The 21,328-nt window shown below is 40.0% G+C and overlaps 1 protein-coding gene and 1 pseudogene across 3 annotated transcripts in view; both read left to right on the top strand.

Moving 5' to 3' along the window:
* Positions 1-21,328, top strand: part of ZNF148 (zinc finger protein 148) — a 150,282-nt gene that overhangs the window by 11,507 nt on the left and 117,447 nt on the right. The window lies entirely within an intron of this gene.
* LOC115832024 lies at positions 19,389-20,964 on the top strand (annotated as a pseudogene).

Genomic DNA, 21,328 nt, shown 5'->3' with positions numbered 1-21,328 from the left:
TGACACTACGCCCAGCTAATTTTTGCATTTTTAGTAGAGACAGGGTTTTGCCATATTGGCCAGGCTGGTCTCAAACTCCTCACTTCAAGTGATCTGCCCACCTCGGTCTCCCAGAGTGCTGGGATTATAGGCATGAGCCGCCATACCTGGCTGAAGTCTGAGGAGTTTTAACTTAAGTCAGTATGCAGTGGAGAACCATTGTTGATTTTTGAATGGGCAAATAAGAGAATATTTAAGAATACTAATCTGGTGACCTTTCTTTTTTTGTAATGAAGAGAACCTGGTGACTGGGAGACAAAGATAGGAAAAAGTGTGAAGTAGGCTGGACACAGTGGCTTATGCTTGTAATCTCAGCATTTTGGGAGGCTGAGGTGGGCAGATTGCTTGAGCTCAGGAGTTTGAGACCAGCCTGGGCAACATGGCGAAACCATGTCTCTACAAAGATAAAAAAAATTAGCCGGGCATGGTGGCACATGGCTGTAGTTCCAGCTGCATGGGAGGCTGAGGCAGGAGAATCACTTGAACCCAGGAGGCAGAGGTTGCAGTGAGCTGAAATCTACAATCCAGCCTGGGTGACAGAGGGAGACCCTGTCTCAAAAAAAAAAGAAAAAAGTGTGAAGTATTGAGGGTATAAGTTGGGTAGTCATAGTGGGAATAAAAGGAGAGGGATAGCTATAAGAAATACCTCAAAGAAAGAATGGGAAGGTTTGATGGCAGATAGGCTTTTGGGAAACAGTAGAGAAAAAGAAAACTGAAGAAAAGCTCTAGGGCTTTTAATCTGGGTGACTGAGATTGATGGTGCCATTAATAGAAATTATTAGATCACTTAGCAGAACTGTTTTGGGGTTTTAAGACACATTGACCTGTGTGTGAGGCATCAGTACTGGATTGGAGCTAAGAAAAGAAGTCCAATATAGAGTTGGGAATACATACATAGAGTTGATAATTGCAGCTACTAATTCTGGATTTAGTTAGGGCACTGACGGTTATGAAATTATTTGGACTGATAATTGAAGTGTTAATTGAAGTAATAGTTGAAGAATCTAGTTAAAAAGAAATCATTATATATTCCAATTCTAGTTAAAAAGAAATCATTATATATTCTTATTCCTCAGGAGTAAATTGGATTGTAGGAGAGGGTGATGGTTTAAAGATTATTTTGGGTAGCTGGGGGAAAATAGCCATATGAAGAATGAAAATGTAGAAACAGTGGTGAGGGATGAGACCTTTAGTGGCTGAGAATTATAGGAGGCTCCAGGTCAGACCTTGGGAAAATATCCACAATTTGGGCTAGGAAGAGCAGCAGTGATTTCAGATAGAAGAAACAACCAGAGAGGTCAGAGTAGAATCATGCTACAGTGACATAAAGCAAAGTGGGTAGCTTAAGTGTCATTGCCAAAAAGAGGGCAAGGACTGGCCAAGCATGGTGTCTCATACCTGTTATTTCAGCACTTTGGGAGGCTGAGGTGGGCATATTGCTTGAGCTCAGGAGTTCGAGACCATGCTGGGCAACATGATGAAACCTCATCTCTATAAAAAATAACAAACTTTGCTGGGTGTGGTGGCGTGCACTTGTAGTCCCAGCTACTTGGGGGGCTGAGTGGGAGGATCACTTGAGCTTGGGAGGCGGAGGTTGCAGTGAGCTGGTATTGCACCACTGCACTCCAGCCTGGGTGACAGAGTAAGAGCCCTTCTCAAAACAAAACAAAACAAAACAAAACAAAAACAGGTACGGACTTTGATAGGGGATCATACGATTTGGAACATAGATTTTTTGGTTTTTGTTTTTTTTGTGGTCTTCAAGAGAGCAGTTCAGAGACCAGGGTGCATGGTGGTTTACTGAGTGGGTTGGAAGAATATGGAAGCAATAAATACAGGAATTGAGTAAAGAAGTTTAGTTTGAGAAGGAAGAACAACAACTCTTATTCTAAAACTGGAGGCAAGAAGTAACAGATGGATGAAGATACAGCATTTTAGAAGCTCTGAAGAGGATTTGATCACAGGTGGAGAAGGTGTGATTTGAGGGAATTTTATAGAAGCGTTTGAGTATTTGTTGGGATTAGGGATTTAAATATGAAAATGATTTGGATTAGTCAATGAGACGGAGAGTTGTATTTAGAATAAATCTGTTGTGGAAGATTTCATAGCTTTCTGGTGGTGCTTAACACCCAATGCGTGGGCGTGGAGAAAACAGGTGGTGAGGATTGTCTATCACTGGGGAGATGCATAGTGAGAATAATGGAAGGTCATGATATTCTGGAGAGGACAGTGTTAAAATGGCTATTGGACAGGTTTAAATTATATAGGGAGACAATAAAGCCAAGTTGAGGTAAAGAGCAGGTCTACAACTAGAATATAAAGTAGTTGTGGATAAAGAAAAGGGGGGTGGTCTCTGAAGTTACAATCCTAGTGGATTGTAACTTTTTTTTTTTTTTTGAGACAGGGTCTCGCTCTGTCACCCAGGCTGCAGTACAGTGGCATAATCTTGGCTCACTGCAGCCTCTACCTCCCGGGTTCAAGTGATTCTCCTGCCTCAACCACCCAAGTAGCTGGGATTACAGGCATGAGCTGCCATATCCGGCTAATTTTCTGTATTTTTAATGGAGACAGGGTTTCACCATGTTGGCTAGGCTGGTGTCGAACTCCTGACCTCAAGTGATCCACCTGCTTTGGCCACCTAAAGTGTTGGGATTACAGACGTGAGCCACCACACCCGGCCTAGCACTTTTCAGTTGATGGCTCTGTTTTCAGTTTCTTTGTGGCTAGCTGACGTGCAGATGAAGGTTTTAGGAGTTTTTGAAGGTCGGGGGTAGAAAGTTCTTGAGCATCTTTGTTGAAGTCATTTAGAATAATGGCTGAATTTGGGAGCAAGTAGAATTGAAGTCACTGGGTAGGGAAAATAGGAGGGTGTTCTGGAGGTTGGTAGATGTTGCAGAAGGAATGGTTTCAGTGAGTAATGTGACTCCCAAGTGATTATTTAGTGATAGGATAACAGGGAGTGGTCCTGGGGAGCAAGAAGCAGCAAGTCCTTTTTTATCAAGCTGAAGGAGTGGGAGAATGATATAGCTAGTCATGAGAGAAGCAGATTGTCCAGGAAAAGCCGGGTAAGATGAGACAGGTGATCACAATAATTGGGCAAGAGTTGATAGTGATTGGAATCGTTGAGCCACGGGAATTGAGAAAAGTAGCTAGATTTGTTACATCTACCAGTTCTGGTTTTTTTTTTTTTTTTTAATTTTTGAGACAGGGTCTTCTCTGTTATCCAGGCTGTGGTGCAGTGGTCCAGTCATGGCTCACTGCAGCCTTGCCTCCTGGGCTCAAGCAATTCTCCTGCCTCAGCCTCCTGAGTAGTTGGGATTACATATGTATACCACCACACCTGGCTTTTCTTTTCTATATATATGTATATATATATTTTTTAATTTTAATTTTTATTTATTTATTTTTTAAGAGATGTGGTCTTCCTATGTTGCCCAGACTGGTCTTAAACTTCTGGTCTCAAGCGATCTTCCCTCCTTGGCCTCCCAACAGTTTGTTTATAAAATAAATAATACTTGCAAAATCATAACCATTCATGTGTAATATACTGATATAAATTTAGCTGAAAGATATTTGTGGGTTAAGAAATGAGACATTGGAAACAAAAGATGAGGTGGAGGTGTATTAAAGATAAGGTAAGCGGAGTATGATGGCTCACACCTGTAATCCCAGTGATTTGGGAGGCAGGGGCAGGAGGATCACTTGAGCTCAGGAGTTCAAGACTAGCCTGGGCAACATAGGGAAACCCTGTCTCTACACAAAAATAAAAAATTAGCCGGGTGTGGTGGTGCACACCTATAGTTCCAGTTACTCAGGAGGCTAAGTTGGGAGAATCACTTGAGCCCTGGAAGTCAAGGCTGCAGTGAGCCATGATTGCACCACTGCGCTCAGCCTGGGCCACAGAGTGAGGCCCTATCTAAAAAAAAAAAACAAAAACCCTGTCTAAAAAAAAAAGATGAAGGTAAAAGACAAAAGATGTTCTATTGTTTGTTGACAATAGAACATGGGCAAGCTGATAGGATCTAGTAAATAGATGGACTGGAAATGAATGAGGAGGTTGAAGTTGTAGGCATAAGAGAGGAGGGAGTAGCTTGCAGCAGAGAAAATATGGAGAGAACATATAGGAAGGGGTTTAAACAGGCCATGGTTTGTAGGGGCGAGGATATTGACAAGCATCATTAAGTGTAATATTTTTATTAAACTGGGAAGTAGGGAGCCCTCATATTCCCTGGGCTTTTGCAGCCCAGGCCCAGTTGTGCCAGCTGCACAGGCGGGCCTGTGCTGGCAGTGCACTTAGCAGGTGGCGGAGCAGCGGCGTGGAGCTGCGTGGAGCTGTGTGGTGGCGGGTGGGCTGCCGCCCACCTGGGTCTGTGTGCTCTTGGCCCATGGCAGGGCAGGCAGGTGGGCGCTCCCTGAAGTGAGCAGGAAATAACTGATGTCAGAAACCTATTCTTTCTCTGTGCAAATAAGAACAGTCTGTGCCACCCATGATAAAAGGTGGCAGTATGTCATGCCAGCTTTTAAAAAAATATTGTCAATGATAGAGACATTGAGATGTCTATTTGTGTGCTTCAAAACCACATCGTGTTTTCTGTTTGCAAAAACTGGCAAAAACTTGCATAAGTAAAGAGATTCGGGTAAAATGTGGAAGAATGGGGCACATGGTAAGAATGAGATGTCCTAAGAGAACTAAAGTGGACTCTTTGCTTCCTTTTTTTCTATAATGACTTTAATAATCCTGAAGTGCTGGGATTATAGACATGAGCCACTGTGCATGGCCCATATCAGAGTTTTTGATGTTCATGTTTCAGAGAGAGAGAGAGAGAGAGAGAAAGCATATTTAATGTAGAAACATGAAATGGCAGTGAGAAAAATATGACAAGGCACAAAATATGTAGTATTGGTGTTCCATCCTAGTGTAGCTTTGCTTCAGGATTAGTTCCAGGATTTAGCCCTGGGCTTTCATCACTTTCTTCCTGCCTTAACTTCTACATCTATTTAGCCACCAAATTTAATAACAAAAGATCTCTGGAGACTCAGAGTGTTGAAGGCCTGAGAGGGCCCACGGTTCTCACTTTGCTCAACTCATGAAACTTGGCTGTACCATCATGTAGCAGCCCTGCTTGATTCATTCTAGAGTTGTTTTTAGGATGTGCCTCAGACTGGACCTTGTTGAAGGAGAGCATATTCTGAATATTTGGGTGGATTGTGTGGGTTAGGCCAATGATGAGTATCTTAAAGAAGGTGATGGGAAGGATTGTAGTAGACATGGAGAGAAGTGAGTTTTAAATGATAACTATATTAATTCAACATCGATAAATGTCTTCACAATATAGGGGTTTGACCTTTGAACATCTAGGGTGGCATGGTGAAGTTTTCCCTGTAAAATTGAGAAGAGCCAATATCCAAGAGATTAGAATGAAATGCACACAGGCCAGGCGCGGTGGCTCACGCCTGTAATCCCAGCACTTTGGGAGGCTGAGGTGGGCGGATCACGAGGTCAGGAGATCGAGACCATCCTGGCTAACACGGTGAAACCCCGTCTCTACTAAAAAAATAGAAAAAATTAGCTGGGCGTGGTGGCGGGCGCTTGTAGTCCCAGCTACTCTGGAGGCTGAGGCAGGAGAATGGCATGAACCCAGGAGGCAGAGCTTGCAGTGAGCCGAGATCGCACCACTGCACTCCAGCCTGGGTGACAGAGCGAGACTCCGTCTCAAAAAAAAAAAAAAAAAAAAAAAAGAATGAAATGCACACTTGCTGTTCTGCAGGCCCCTGTATATGTGTGCTTGTCGTATGTACACACCTGTATGTGTAGGTACATGTAATATTAGAATTTGTTTATTTGATTAGGTTATATAATTAGTCTTAAGGGAAGTGGGACTAGTAGTCCAACTAGTTTTGAGTTATGAATGATTTAAATGAATTGTTACAGAATATTTGGAAAGATCATTTTCAAGGTTTTGGGGACAAGCCTAGGAAATAGATTTTTCTGTAACTGTGGGGGCTTCTAGAATAGATGCACAAACTTTGATGGCCAGTTTGGGGCAAATTTGTATAAGTTGGAGAGTGTTAGCTTTGAGGAAATGAGAACAGACAAGAAAAACGCAGTGTTTGAGAAAGTTATTTATGAATTGATTTGGTAGGAGCTGATAAAAATTATAAAAGTTGTGGAGAGATTTTGAATAGCTAAGTGGGAGATATCATGGAAGTGATTTATGAAGCTTTTTTTTTTTCTTTTTCTTTTTTGAGATGGCGTCTTGCTCTGTTGCCCAGAGTGGAGTGCAGTGGCGTGATCACGCCTCACTGCAACCTCTGCCTTTTGGGTTCAAGCAATTCTCCTGTCTCAGCCTCCTGAATAACTGGGATTACAGGTGCCCGCCACCACACCCGGCTAATTTTTTGTATTTTTAGTAGAGATGAGGTTTCACCATTTTGGATAGGCTGGTCTCGAACTCCTGACTTCAAGTGATCCGCTCGCCTCAGCCTCCCAAAGTGCTGGGATTACAGGCCTGAGTCTCCGTGCCGGTCCGATTTATGAAGCTTGTTACTACAAGTATTAGAAAAGTAAAATGGAAAGATGGATTAGAGAAGATTTCTTTTGGGAACAATATAAAACAGCAAGGCAAGGAAAAACTAAAATGAGTAAATTAGCGTGTGGAAAAGTTAGAGAGTAAGAGGAAGGATTAAGGCAGAGGCTACTGAAAGAGATTTCTTACTGTCAGGCTGTGTGATAATACAAAGCTGTGTTCTGCAGCGTTTTGTTGGATACTATTGATAACTGGTTCTTTAAGGAAAGGGGTTTAAACAGGCCATGGTTTGTAGGGGTGAGGATATTGACAAGCATCATTAAATGTAATATTTTTATTAAGGAAACTTGGAAGTAGGGAGCCCTCATATTCCCTGGGCTTTTGCAGCCCAGGCCCGATTGGGCCAGCTGCGCGGGCGGGACTGTGCTGGCTATGCACTTGGTGGCTGTGGAACAGCGGCGTGGAGCTGCGTGGTGGCGGGTGGGCTGCCGCCCGCCTGGGTCCTTGCGCTCTTAGCCGGTGGCTGGGCGAGTGGGCGCTCCCTGAAGTGAGCAGGCCCTGGAAGTGGGGGAGGACGGGCTTTTGCTCACCGTCTGGCGAACCTCGCACGCTTCTTTTTGGGGTGTGTGTGTGTGTCCTGCGTGAGTGTGCCTGTATGCAGGGACCAGCACCTTCCTTTTGTGTGTGCGTGCGTGCGTGCGTGCATGCGTGTGTCTGTGCGCGTGCGCCCCTCTGCAGGGAGGAGAAGGAGGAGGCGGAGGGGCGCAGAGAAGCTGGCGCACTTGGGGCCTCGGCGGGGTCGTCTGCGGCGGCCGGACCTCCCAGATACCGCGCCTTCTGGGTCTGCCCCGCTGGCGCAATCAGGGCCCCTTCCCTCAGCGGGATGGGAAACTTTGTGAGTGGCTTCTCCGCAGCCACTAACAAGTGTCCGCCAGACAGCGGGGGGGCCGCCGAAGGCTGATGATGGACACCCGTTTTTCCTCTTACTCCTCTTTTACAGATCTTCTGTTGAACTGCATTGTGTTTACAGTTTCATGTCTGTGAAAAGGTCAGCAGGTAACTTGCTTTACTAGACAGCTTTTTACTGGGTATTAAGAGCAAAAAATCTACACCTGTATCCTTATATTAAAAAACCCTGCCTGTCTGGTGGTAAGAACAATCCTAAGGCCTTTCCAGAATTGGGCTGTGGGGCAAACTTTTGCTCTCCAGACTTTGTGAAACACCTTTTACGATGCCAGGAAAGAACTACTTGTGCAGTAGAATGAAAGCTAGAGTTGGAAATGCAAAAGTTGAAGCTCTTTCCAACAGCTTGAATTTAAAACAGCTTTTTGTTTTACATAATAATTGTGATTTGTTCAGTTTACATGAAGAATTTTGCAAAATTAGGCATGGTGTGATTAAACAAGAGCGTTTCTTAATTTTATAGAGGGCAGTGGTAAAGGCACCACTGTTTGGAAATTTCAAGTATGTTAAAATGTTGCTATAAATAAAATCCTATTCAGATTTTTAGATTTAATAAATCTAAAAATATATTTGCAGTTGTCCTTTGGGTGCAGGAGGAAGTCCTGGGTTTCTCTGTGCTTGTTTCTGGGCAGATTTTCAGTATTGTTAGCATGATACAGGTATAGAACCTTAACCTGAGTGAATAATTTGCTTGAGATTACCAGTCTGTTTTGGAGCTGGAATAGACTCTGGGTCTCTTATGCCCAGTCTGGTGACCAATCCCAGAATAGACTAAGGAAACTGGGTGTTTGTCTGTTTGGTGGAAAATATGGCTGAGCCAAAAAGTGAACATGTGAACGTTTACTTTTCTGTTAAAACATTTAAAAGTAATTTCTCCACACTGGATTTCTTTGGCCTTTCTTTAAAAACAGAGGACTTGAGGATATTACATAGTGGTACTTTTAGTGGGATTTGTACCACATTTACATTTGATTACAACAGGTAGATGCCTATGGTATTTAACGGGGGGAAAATATGTTTTTCATGTGGATGTTCTCAGTGGTTAGAATAGGGAGTAAGTAACTTGAGCACTTTTAGCCTCCTTGAAATGCTAGGGAGAAGAGGAATTAAGTTAATGTCATTAATCTCTGTTGAAAACCTTTGGACCTCTTTATTGAGGATTCTTTACAAGGCATGGATGGAATACCTATGGATTTCCCCATAGCTTGTATACTTTTATTCTCATTGTTACTACATTAGCCACACACAACAATATTTAATTAATGTTTTCATTAGGCCTCATACAAGAGGGTACCTTTTTCTAGTATGTGAGTTGCAAATTTTTTTTTTTTTAATAGAGACTGGGTTCTCACTGTGTTGAGCAGACTGGTCTCGAACTCCTGGCCTCAAGCTGTCCTCCTGCCTCAGCCTCCCCAAGTGCTAGGATTACACATGTGAGCCACTGTGCCCAGCCCGACCTTTTCTTTTGCTGGAAAACATTCCTGTCCTTTCTTATGCCATTCCTCCTATATCACAAAACAAAAACAGTCTTCTTCCTTTTTCCCTTGGCTGGAAACCCTGGACATTTTAAATCGAATGCAATAGTTCTCAAACCAGAGGTGATTTTGTCAAATATCTGGAGACATTTTTGGTCAGCACGCTGAGGGGGTTCCACTGGCATCTAGTGGGTAGATAAACCTCCTACAATGCGTGTGACAGTCCCCATGACAAAGAAATTATCCACTGCAAAATGTCAGTAGTGCTGATGTTGACAAAACCCTGATCTGATGTATTGAGAATAACATTCTCCCAAATGATTTAAACCTATGAAAGTTATTTGTAATGTAATTGATATCTCTATATCATGTATATTATAAATCTTTTTCCAATGTTGTCATTAGAATGATCATGGGTCAAAGGTTATGAAGTATGTATTAGAACATTAGAACATAGGATTGTGGAGCTGGAAGATTAACAAGTATAACTCCTTCAGTATGTAGATGAAGACATTGAGTTATGGAGAGATGGTGACTTACCCAAGGTTGGACAGATAATGCAGAGCTCAGGTCTCTTATTACTTCTACGTCTTAGTTTAAATCATTGCTGAGGGAAAGGGTGTGGCATCACTTTTGCTTGATACAGATAAATTTAATCAAATTACAATGTTAATAATCGCATTGTGAGAAATATTGTCTTTCAGTGAATTAGTTACTTATTCAGATTCACACATATTTTTGAATTTTTCAGCATGGTATTGTTACCACTATAAACTTTTCAGTGGCTGCTTTTTAAGAAAATGTCTGAAAAATTTAAAAAGACCACATACAATTTTTAAAACAAAACAAAGTTAGTTATGATAGCTTAGGCAAAATTTTGAATGCAAACTCAACCAGAATTACTGAAACATCTTAGGGTATCTTGAACTTAACACATTTGTTCTGTTGTGTGAGGATCACTAAAGTGGTGAATGATTGTGCTGATTGTAAATCTGTTATAGCAAGGCCCCTTAGTTAATTTTAGAAAAAGATACTGGAACCTTCAGGTGAAATGTAATTGGGGAAATATAAATTGGATATTTACATGAAATATTTTCAGATTGCATAAGCAGTGTATTGTCAGAAGAAGTATCAATGGGGTTCTTTTTTAAATTAATTTTTTAAAAAATTGGGCAACAATTCCATAAAATAGAATAAGTGTTCCCTCAATGGGGTTCTTTTATATTTAATTTTTTTCCCTAAAAACAAAACAAAAAAAGTGAATTGAGTTTTCCAGGCTCTGAATGTCTGAGTGTGATTTGTGTGGCCCCAGGAGCAGTGGACATCTCCAAAAAGACAATATGAGCAAAGATTTCCTTAAAAATTTATATATGACATTTAAATTTAAAAATTTTTTGGAATTTAAAATTTAAATTTTATATAAGAAATTTATTTAATAGAAAAAACTTAAAATGCATATTAGCATAAAGAAAAATGGAATCAAGAGAAACTCCTTTTAATATTTTGGTATATGGCTTTCTTATTTTTACTAACCTTTTATTATGGAAAAACTTAAATGATGAAAAACAGAATATTGTGAACTCTCATATAGCAATTAATGGCTAAGCTTATGTCATCTATACCTCCACCTTACCCCTCTCTCCTCTCTCTTTTTTTAGTTTCTGTATAGAGATGGGGTCTTGCTATGTTGCCCAGGCTGGTCTCAAACTCCTAGGCTCACGTGATCTTCCCGCTTTGGCCTCCCAAAGTGCTGGGATTACAAGCATGAACCACTGAACCTGGCCTCACATGTTAATTTTTTTTTTAAAACTTTATTCTGGGCTGTGCACAGTGGCTCATGCCTGTAATCCCTACACTATGGGAGACCAAGGCAGGTGAATCTCTTGAACTCAGGAGTTCAGGAACAGCCTAGGAAACATGGTGAAACTCTGTCCCTACTATATAAAAAAAGGAAAAAACCTTTATTTTGAAAAAATTATAGACTCACAGGAAGTGGCAAAATTAGTACATAGTCCTATGTACCCTTCACCCAGACATCTTAATAAAGTTCTAGTAAGACATCAAAACTAGGAAATTGACATTGGTATATTACTGTTAACCACACTACAGAATTTATATCATTTTCACTGCTTTTTAAACCTGCACTTGTTTTTGTGTGTTTACAGTTCTAGCAATTTTATCCCATATATAAATTCCTGTAACTACCACCAAGCCCAAGATCCAGAACTATTGCATCATCACAAAGGAAACTCCTCTTGCTATCCCTTTATATTCCCACCCCATTCCAACACTCCTCCTTGTACCCTGGCAAATTGTTTACTATCTATAGTTTTGTTCTTTCCAGAATGACATACTTTGTTTATGTATGTATACTTTGTATACATACTTTGTTTAGCCATTCACTTGTTGAAGAACTTTTAGTATGTTGCAGTATCTTGTTATTATGAATAAAGAGGTTATGGACATTTGTGTACAGGGTTTTTTGTAAACGAAAATTTTCCTTTCTCTGAGATAAATGCCCAAGAGTGGGATTGCTGGGTTGTATGGCAAGTACATGTTTAGTTATTTAAAAAACTTCCAAACTGTTCAAAAATCAGTTGAACATATTTGTATTGCTCTGTTTTGGGGTTCTCTATTCTCTTGCATTGATAAGTGTGTCTGCCTTCCCTCCAGTACCATGCTGTCTTGATTATTATAGCTTTATAGTAAGTCTTATCGAGTAGAGTGCCTCCTCTCACTTCATTCTTCTCTGTCAAGATTGTTTCAGCTCTTCTGGTTTTGTTGCCTTTCCGTATAAATTTTAGAGTAAGCACATCTGTATCTACAAAAAAAATCTTGCTGGGAGTTTGATAGGAATTGAATAAACCTATATTTGAATTCGAGAAGATCTTTTTTTTTTTATTATATAGAGGTCCTTCAGTCGATGACCACAGGATATTTCTCCGTTTACATAGATCTTCCATATTATTTTGAAGCAAATTCCAGCCATCATATAGTTTTCCTTAATCAGTGTTACTGAGGTATAACTTATATACCATGCAATTCACCCACTTAAGCTATACAGTTCAGTTGTTTTCAGTGTACAGAGGCGTACAGCCATCACTATAATCAATTTTAGAACAGTTTCATCACCCTAAAAAGAAACTACCCATTAGCAGTCAATTTGCATTCCCTCTTCCTCCCCATCCCTGGCAACTGCTAGTCTACTTTCAGTCTCTAGGACTTTGCCTGTTCTGGACATTTCATATGAATGGAATCATAAAGTAGATGGCCTTTTATGTCTGGCTTTTTACTTAGTGTAGTGTTACATGATGTATCATGTGTCAGCAGTTCATTCCTTTTTATTGCTGAATAGTAATCTATTATATGGGTTTACCACATTTTTTTTGTATTCATTCATCATTTGTTGGGTTGTGTTCTACTTTTTTTTTTTTTGGCCATTATGAATAATGCTGCTGTGAACGTCTATGTGCAAGTTTTTATGTGAACGTTTGTTTTCATTTCTTTTGTGTATATGTGTATGTAGGAGTGAAAAATTGCTGAGTCGTGTGGTACCTCTGTATAACCATTTGAGTAACTTACAGGCTATGTTTCAAAGCAGCTTTACCATTTTACATTTCTATCAGCAGTATATGAGGGTTCCAGTTTCCCCATATCCTTCATAACACTTCATACTGTCTTTTTGATTATAGCTATGCTGGTGGGTGTGAAGCAGTATTTCATGGTTTGATTAGCATGTCTCTGTTGGCTAATGCTGTGGAGCATCATTTCATCTGCTTATTGGCCATTTGTATGTATTTTTTGGAGAAATGTCTTCTGATCTTTTGCCTGTTTTTTAGTTGGGTTGTCTTTTTATTGTTGGGTTTTAAGAGTTCTTTATATGTTCTGGATATTAGACTTATCAGTTAAATGATTTGCATATATCTTCTCCAATTCTGTGGGTTGTTTTCACTTTCTTGATAGTGTCTTTTGAAGCATAACAGTTAAAATTTTCTTATTGTAATAAAAAATACATAATATGAGACCTACCCTTTTAACAAATTTCTAAGTGTGCAATGCAGTATTGTTAATTATAAGCACAATGTTGTACAGCAGATCGCTAGAACATTTTCATTTGGATAGCTTAAACAATACCCATTGAATAGCAACTGCGCTTTGTTTTTTTTTTTTTTTTTTCTTTTTTTTTTGAGAGACCAGGTCTCACTCTGTGGCCCAGGCCAGAGAGTGCGGTGGCAGAGTAACGGATTGCAGTCTCAACCTCCTGGGGTTAAACAAGCTTCTTGCCTCAGCCTTCTGAGTAGCTAGGACTACAGGCACCTGCCACCACGCCTGGCTAATTTTAAATTTTTAAATTATTTTTATAGAGACTGGGTCTCATTCTGTTGCCCAGGCTGGAGTGCAGTGGTGGGATCACAGCTCACTGTAGTCTTGACCTCTTGGCTTCAAGCGATCCTCCCATCTTGGTCACTCAGAGTGCTGAGATTACAGGTGTGGGCCACCATACCCAGCCTCAACTCCTCATTTCTACCTCCCCTTATCCCCTGGCAACCATTGTTTTACTTTCTCCTCCTATGAGATTGACTACTTTATCTTAAATCCCTCATAAAAGTGGAATCATACAGTATTTGGCCTCCTGTGACTGGCTTGTTTCACTTACAATGTTCTTAAGGTTCATCCATGTTGTCAACGTTATAGAATTTCCTTCTTTAAGGATGAATAATGTTTCATTGTGTGTGTGTATGTGTATATATATATTTATGGACTGCTGCCAGTCTGAGGGCTGTTACAGATTGGGCTGCACAGCAGGAAGTGAGTGGCAGGTGAGTGAGCATTACTGCCTGAGCTCTGCCTACTGTCAAATCAGCAGTGGCATTAGATTCTCTTACATTCTCTTAGGAGCGTGAAGCCTATTGTTAACAGCGCAGGTGAGGAATCTGTTTTACATGCTCCTTTTGAGAATCTAATGCCTGATGATCTAAGGTGGAACAGTTTCATCCTGAAACCATCCCTGACCCACTGAAAAATTGTCTTCCATGAAACCAGTCCCTGGTGCTAAAAAGGTTGGGGACCACTGCTGTAGTTAACATGAGTGCAAATATTTCCTCAAAAATCCATGGTGGTGGCTCACACCTGTTATCCCAGCACTTGGGGAGGCAGAGGCCAAGGCGGGCGGGTCATTTGAGGTCAGGAGTTTGAGACCTGCCTGGCCAACATGGTAAAACCCTGTCTCTAATAAAAATACAAAAAAAAATTAGATGGGCCTGGTAACGCATGCCTGTAGTCTCAGCTACTTGGGAGGCTGAGGTGGGAGAATCACTTGAACCCAGGAGACGGGAGGTTGCAGTAAGCCGAGATTGTGCCACTGCACTGTAGTCTGGGTGACAGAGTGAGACTCTATCTCAAAAAACAAAAAAACCCAAAACCCATTATCAGTTCTTTTGGATAAATATGCAGAAGTGGGATTTCTGGAACATACAGTAGTTCTATTTTTAGTTTTGTGAGGAACTTCCGAACTTTTAAAAAAAAAAAAAAGTATGCACCATTTTGCATTCATATGAACAGTACACAGGGTTTACAATTTTTCCCTCCTTGCCAATACTTGTTATTTTTATTTTTGGATAATGGTTGTTCATACAAGTTCACGTATCTTTTTGGTATAATGATTTCTTTCTTTTGGATATACACCCAGTAATGGGATTCTGCAGTCAAATAGTAGCTCTGTTTTACGTTTGTTTGTTTTTTGAGACAGGGTCTGGCTCTGTCTTCTGAGCTGTAGTGCAGTGGTGAGATCATAGCTCACTGCAACCTCAAACTCCTGGACTCAAGTGATCCTCCTGCCTCAGCCTCCCGAAGTGCTGGGATTACAGGTGTAAACCACCACATCTGGCCTGTTTCAAGTTTTTTTGAGAAATCTTCAAGCTGTTTTCCACAGTGGCTGAACTAATTTACATTTTCACCAGCAATATTTAAGTGTTCCCTTCTCTTCACAGCCTCACCAACATCTGTTAGTTTTTGATTTTTAATAATAGCCATTCTTACTGGTGTGAGATGGTATCTCATTGTGGTTTTGATTTGCATATTCCTGATGATTACTGATGGTGAGCATCTGCTTATATACCTGTTGTCCTTTTGTATGTTGTCTTTGAATAAATATTTTTTCAGGTCCTTTGCTCATTTAAAAAGCAGGCTATTTGTTATTTTTTGCTATTGAGTTGTAGGAGTTCCTTATATATTGTGGATTTTAGCCCCTTAGCAGATGTGTAGTTGCAAATATTTTTTTCCCATTTCATAAGTTGCCTGGTTGCTCTGTTGATTGATCTGTTTGCTCTGCAGAAGCTTTTTAGCTTGATGTAATCTCACTTGTCTGTTTTTACACTTGTTGCCCGTGCTTTTGGTATCAAATCCTATAAATCATGGCTGTGTCGTGAAGCTTTTCTCCCATGTTTTCTTCTAGGAGTTTTACAGTTTCAGGCCTTATTAAAGTTTCTAATCTATTTTGAGTTGACTTTTATGTATGGTGTAAAATGAGGGTCAAACTTCAATTCTTTTTCATATAGCTGCCCAGATTTCCCAGTACCATTTATTGAAGAGTGTTCTTTTCCTGTTGTGGATTCTTGGCACCTTTCTTGAAGATCAGTTGCCTCTGTATGCCTGGGTTTATTTCTGGGCTTTCTATTCTGTTCCATTGGTCTGTATGTCTTGTTTTTATGCCAGTACCATACTGTTTTAATATGTTTTGAAATCAGGAAGTGTGAGGCCTTTAGCTTTGTTGTTCTTTTTCAAGATTGTTTTGGCTACATTCGGGGGCTTTTGTGGTTCTGTTTGGGTTTTAGGATTGTTTTTGTGTTCCTGTAAAAAATGCCATTGGGATTTTCATTGAGATTGTATTGAATCTGTACGTCGCTATGAGTAGTATGGACATTTTAACATTAAGTCTTCTAATCCATGAACATGGGATGTGTTTCCATTTATTTGTGTCTTTAATTTCTTTCATCAGTGTTTTGTAGTTTTCAGTGCGTACAAGTCTTTGCCACCTTAGTTAAGTTTAAGTATTCTTTTTGATGCTGTTGGTGTTGTATAGCTTGTTTTTTTTTTTTTTTGAGACAAGGTCTTGCTTTTTTGTCTGGTCTGGAGTGCAGTGGTGCTATTACAGCTCACTGCAACCTTGACCTCTCCGGCCTGAGTGAGACTCAGTCTCCTGAGTAGCTGGGACTACAGGTATGCACCACCACACTAGACTTTTCTTTTGACACTTTTGAAGCTTCAACTCTTACTTCTAGGTCTTTAATTCATTTAACTAATTTTTTTTTTTGGAGACAAGGTCTTGCTCTGTCACCCAGGCTGGAGTGCAGTGGCACGATCAAGGCTCACTGCAGCCCTGATCTCCCAGGTTCAAGCAATCCTCCAGCTACAGTCTCCCGAGTAGCTGGGACTATGGCACATGCCAACATGGCCAGCTAATTTTTGTATTTTTTTTTTTTTTTTTTTTTTGAGACAGAGTCTCGCTCTGTCGCCCAGACTGGAGTGCAGTGGCACAATCTCGGCTCACTGCAAGCTCCGCCTCCCGGGTTCACGCCATTCTCCTGCCTCAGCCTCTCCGAGTAGCTGGGACTACAGGCGCCCGCCACCACGCCTGGCTAATTTTTCGTATTTTTAGTAGAGATGGGGTTTCACTGTGTCTTGATCTCCTGACCTCGTGATCCGCCCGCCTCGGCTTCCCAAAGTGCTGGGATTACAAGCGTGAGCCACCGCACCTGGCTAATTTTTGTATTTTTTTGGTAGAAACGACGTCTTGCCATGTTGCCCAGGCTGGTCTCAAGCTCCTGGGCTCAAATGATCCACCTGCGTTTGCTGGGATTACAGGCATGAGCCACTGAGCCAGGTCTTTAATCCATTTAGAGTTAATATTTGTATATGGAATGATGAAGGCATCCAATTTCATTCTTTTGCATGTAGATATTCCTTGGTTCTAGCACTGGTTTGTTGAAAAGACTTCTTTCTCTACTGAATTGTCTTGGTGTCAAAAAATTGGTTGACTTAGCCTGGTGCAGTGGGCACACTCCTGTAGTCTCAGCTGTTTGGGAGGCTGAGATAGGAGGATCTTTGAGCCCAGGAGTTGGAGTCCAGCCTGGGCAACATAATGAGACCCCGCCTCTATAAAAAGAATACATAAAATTAGGAGGCTGAGGCAGGAGAATCACTTGAACCCAGGAGGTGGAGTTTGCAGTGAGCTGAGATCGTGCCACTGCACTCCAGCCTGGGCGACAGAGCGGGACCCTGTCTCAGAAAAAAAAAAAAAAAAAGAATACATAAAATTTAACAAAAAAGATTGACCATAAATTTAGTTATTTATGTCTGGACTCTAAATTCTATTCCTTGATCTATATGTTTATCTTCATGCCAGTACCACAGTGTCTTGATTACTGTAGCTTTGTTAGTTTTAAAATCAGAATGTATGCATCCTCTAACTTTGTTCTTTTCTTTCCAGATTGTTTTGGATTTTCTTGGTCCTTTGCAATTCCATATGAATTTTAGCATTAGTTTGTCCATTTCTGCAAAAAAAAGGTTCTGGGGTTTTGATATGAGTTGCACTGAATCAGTAGGTGGTGGAGTATTTTCCTCTTAACAATATGAAATTTTTCAATCCATGAACATTAGATGTTTGTTTAGGTCTTTGTTAATTTCTTTCAGGGATGTTTTGTAGTTTTCAGTGTACATGTCTTGTACCTGTTTTGTTAAATTTATTACCAAGTACTTTATTTTTTTCCTGCTATTATAAGTGCTTATTATTTTCTTAATTTTGTTTTTGAATTGTTCATTGCTTGTGTACAGAAATATAATTGATTGTTGTAAATTTTGCATCCTTGTCGAACTTGTTTATTCTAGTAGCTTTAGTGGATTCCGTAGGGTTTTCTATATATATGATCATGTCATTTGGAAATAGAGACAGTTTTTTTTTCCAATATTAATGCCATTTAATTCAGTTTTTTTGCTTAATTTACTGTAAGTTAATCAAAATTTACAGTAAACTTTGGGGATTAGTTCATTCTCACACTGCTATAAAGAAATACCCAAGACTGGGTAATTTATAAAGAGGTTTAATTGCCTGGGGAGGCCTCAAGAAACTTACAAATATGGCAGAAGATGAAGGGGAAATAAGGACCTTCTTCACATGTTGGCTGAAGAGAGAAATGCAAGTAGTGGAAATGCTAGATGCTTATAAAACCATCACATCTTGTGAGAACTCATTCACTATCATGAGAACAGCATGGGGGAACTGCTCCTGTGATCCAATCATCTCCCTCCCTTGACACGTGGGGATTACAGGTCCCTGTCTTGACATATGGGGATTACAATTTGAGATCAGATTTGGGTGGGGTACAGAACCAAATCATATCATTTACCTTGCTAGAATCTCTACTGTAGTGTTGAATAGAAGTAGTAGCAAGAGCAGACATCCTTGTCTTATTTCTGATCTTAGGGGGAAGCACTTATTTTACTTTTGAATATGATATTAGCTTTGATTTTTCATAGATGGCCTTTATCAGGTTGAGGAAGTTCCCTTTCCTAGTTGGGTGTTTTTATTGTGCAAATGGTGTTTTATTTCATCAAATGTTTTTCTTCATCTAAGATGATTTGCCAAAAATAAAAGTTTTTGGACTTTGTTCTATTGATGTGGTATATATTATATTGATTTTCAAATCTTAAGCCAACCTTGCATTTCTGAGATAAATCCTACATGGTCATGCATAATCCTTTCTATGTGTTGGTAGATTTGGTTTGTTAGTATTTTGTTGAGGATTTTTGCAGCTACATTTGTAAGAGTTATAGGCTTGTCATTTTCTTTTCTTGTGATGTCTTTGTCTTGTGTTGGTAACAGTAATGCTGATCTCATAAAATGAGTTGAAGAATATTCTCCCCGAGTTTTGGGAAGAGTTTGTGAACAGTTGGTATTAATTCTTCATTAAATGTTTGGTAGAATTCACCAGTGAAGCCATCTGAGCCTGCAGCTGCTTTTTTTTTTCTTTCTTGGCAGCAGTTGGGGGGCTTTTAAATTAAGAAATCAGTTTTATTTAATGGCTATGGGGTTATTTATATTCTCTATTTCATCTTGGTTGTGTTTTGCTAGTGTGGTTTTGAGAAGTTGGTGTCAAATTTAAGAGCATAAAATTGTTTGTAGTATTCCCTTGTATTCTTTTAAAACTGCTATAGGATCTGTACTGATGTCCTCTGTTTCATACCTGATGTTTTGTGTCTTCTCTTTGTCTTTTTTTGTTGTTGTTGTTAGTTTTGATAGAGGCTTACAAATTTTTTGTTTAATTGATTTTCTCTATTCTCCTCTTTTATTTCTTCTTTTAATAATTCCTTCCTTCTTGCTTTGGCTTCATTTTGCTCTTTTTTAGTTTCTTTTGGTAATTTGATTACTGGTTTGAGATCTTTCCTCATTGCTGATGTAAGCATTTAGTGCGTCTGATTGTGGTTAGCTGCATCCCATGTATTTTGATGTGTGTTATGTTTTTATTTTCATTTATTTTTATGTATATTTTAAAATTTTGAGACTTCTGTTTTCATCCATGGACTTTTTAAAAGTATGTTGTTTATTCCTCTATTTAGAGATTTTCCTGTTGTCTTTCTGTTACTGATTTCTAGTTAATGGTTAGAAAATACACTGTTAACCATTTCAGTTCTTTTAAGTTTTTTGAGGTTTGTTTTATGGTCTTGGTGAGTGTTCCATGGGTACTTGAAAAAAAATTTGTATTCTGCTGTTATTGAGTGGAATATTCTCTACATATGTCAAGAAGACCCTGTTGGTTGATTGTGTTATTAATGTAGCCACTCTGCTTTAAAAAATTTATTGTTATATCTTTCCATTCTCATGCTTTTAACTTGTTATGTTGCTGAATTTAAATTTCTTGCAAGCAACATATAATTGGGCCATTAAAAAATCTACTCAGGCTAGCCGAGAGGTGATCCAGAGCCCAGAGCATCCAGGCCACTGCCCCACCTCCCCTGTGTCCCATCGCCTGCCACCTGCATCCTCAGTCCTCTTCCAACTATCTGCTAAAACATGATGGATTACTATGAAGTTCTAGATGTGTAGAGACATACCTCACCCACGGATATTAAAAAAGCATAATGGAAACTGGCACCGAAGTGGCACCCAGATTCCTGAGACTAAAGAAGAAGCAGAGAGAAAATCAAAACAAGTGGCTGAGGCATGTGAGGTGCTGTAAGATGCTAAAAGATGGTACATCTATGACAGATATGGCAAAGAAGGATTAAATGGTGGAGGAGGAGGTGGAAGTTATTTTGACAGTCCATTTGAGTTTGGCTTCACCTTCTGTAACCCAGATGATGTCTTCAGGGTATTTTTTTGGTGGAAGAGACCCATTTTTATTTGACTTCTTTGAAGACCCTTTTGAAGACTTTTTTTTGGAATGGGGTCCCTGAGGAGGCCAAGGGACAGAGTCATTTTTTCCACATTCAGTGGATTTCCATCTTTTGGAAGTGGATTTTCTTCTTTTGATACAAGATTTGTTTCATTCAGGTCACTAGGTCATGGGGGTTCACTTCATTCTCTTCCGTGTCATTTGGTGGTAGTGGGATGGGCACTTCCAAATTGATATCAGGTTCTACTAAAATGGCTAATGACAGAAAAATCACTACAAAGAGAATTGTTGAAAATGGTCAAGAAGGAATGGAATTTGAGGAAGATGGCCAGTTAAAGTCCTTAACCATACACAGTTAGGAGCAGCTGCTGCACTTGGGTAACTCAAGTAATTTAATGCATGCATTTAACAGAGCTGTTAAACTATAACAAGCACCATTTGAAGATTAACAGGAACTTCTTTTTGAACATTTCAAATGAACTCAACTTTCAGTATAATTGTACCAAATCTAAAGTATTTATAGACAGCTCAACAGAGTCCCCATTTGTCATAGACTTTTGAGTTTATTGTTGATGTGTCCAGAGTTGGTTCCTGTCAGTGGGTTCGTGGTCTCTCTAACTTCAAGAATGAAGCCATGGACCTTTGAGGTCGGTGAGCTTTACAGTTCTTAAAGATGGCATGGACCCAAAGACTGAGCGGTAGCAAGGTTTATTGTGAAGAGAGAAAGGACAAAGCTTCCACAGGGTGGAATTTGTCTGCTCGCAGCAGCGAGCAGATTGCTGCTGCTGGCTGGGGTGGCCAGCTTTTATTCCCTTATTTGTCCCTGCCCATGTTCTGTTTCCTGTGCTATCAGAATGCCCTTTTTTCAATCCTCCCTGCGATTGGCTGCTTTTAGGATTCTGCTGATTGGTGTGTTTTACAGAGCGCTGATTAG

This window comes from Nomascus leucogenys, chromosome 21 (assembly GCF_006542625.1).
Source record: "Nomascus leucogenys isolate Asia chromosome 21, Asia_NLE_v1, whole genome shotgun sequence".
Taxonomy (NCBI): domain Eukaryota; kingdom Metazoa; phylum Chordata; class Mammalia; order Primates; family Hylobatidae; genus Nomascus; species Nomascus leucogenys.
Note: the sequence above shows the minus strand (reverse complement) of the source record. Positions and strands in the feature narration are given on the sequence as shown.